We start from the raw sequence: 1302 nt of genomic DNA on the forward strand, positions 1-1302 counted from the left end.
TATCTGTATCTGTATCTATATCTGTATATCTGTATCTGTATCTGTATCTGTATCTGTAATATCTGTATCTGTATCTGTATCTGTGTCTTATATCCGTATATCTGTATATCCGTATATCTGTATCTGTATCTATATCTGTATCTGTATCTATATCTGTATATCTGTATCTGTATCTGTATGTATCTGTATCTGTAATATCTGTATCTGTATCTGTATATCTGTATCTGTATCTGTATGTATCTGTATCTGTAATATCTGTATCTGTATCTGTATCTATATCTGTATATCTGTATCTGTATCTGTATCTGTATCTGTAATATCTGTATCTGTATCTGTATCTGTGTCTTATATCCGTATATCTGTATATCCGTATATCTGTATCTGTATCTATATCTGTATCTGTATCTATATCTGTATATCTGTATCTGTATCTGTATCTATATGTGTATATCTGTATCTGTTTCTGTATCTGTATCTGTTATTCTGTATCTGTATCTGTATCTGTATCTCTATCTGTTATTCTGCATCTGTATATCTGTATCTGTATTTCTGTATCTGTATTTCTGTATCTGTATTTCTGTATCTGTATCTGTATCTGTATCTGTATATCTGTACATCTGTATCTGTATCTGTATATCTGTATCTATATCTGTATCTGTATCTGTATATCTGTATATCTGTATCTGTATCTGTATATCTGTATCTATATCTGTATCTGTAACTGTATATCAATATATCTGTATCTGTACGTTATCTGTATCTGCGGGGAAATAACGGTTCACCCGGCACCATTAGGGTCCCACGGGAGCGAAGCACGGTAGGAGAGCTCAGCTGATCCGCTTAGAGACTGTTGGTTCAGTGAAACTGGTGACAAATGGCGAGATCAGCTGGGGCGCTCCTCATGATCAAACCGTCCCTACAACAGACACTGGTGCTGCTGCTCTCTCCTTTGGTCTCTCCTTTGTTTTTCATTTTAATTTATTTACTTTATTATGTTTGTTTGTGGGTTTACTAGTTTCTTGGTTTCTTTTCATCTTTTGCAGATTCTTACATCCTTTTTTCCCCACTTTTTTTCTCCTCTCCTTTTCCGTATCAAGTTTTTTCTTTCTTTCTTTCTTTCTTTCTTTCTTTCTTTCTTTCTTTCTTTCTTTCTTTCTTTCTTTCTTTCTTTCTTTCTTTCTTTCTTCTTTCTACTTTTTTCTACTAGAGTATCGTCTCCCCCCTCTCTATCTATCTATCTATCTATCTATCTATCTATCTATCTATCTATCTATCTATCTATCTATCTATCTATCTATCTAT

At 33.5% G+C, this 1302-nt stretch overlaps 1 long non-coding RNA gene across 1 annotated transcript in view; it reads left to right on the forward strand.

Annotated features, from left to right (window-relative positions):
- LOC101849895 overlaps positions 1–1302 on the forward strand; it is a 27255-nt gene that overhangs the window by 23875 nt on the left and 2078 nt on the right. The window lies entirely within an intron of this gene.

This window comes from Aplysia californica, unplaced genomic scaffold (assembly GCF_000002075.1).
Source record: "Aplysia californica isolate F4 #8 unplaced genomic scaffold, AplCal3.0 scaffold01029, whole genome shotgun sequence".
Classification (NCBI taxonomy): Eukaryota; Metazoa; Mollusca; class Gastropoda; order Aplysiida; family Aplysiidae; genus Aplysia; species Aplysia californica.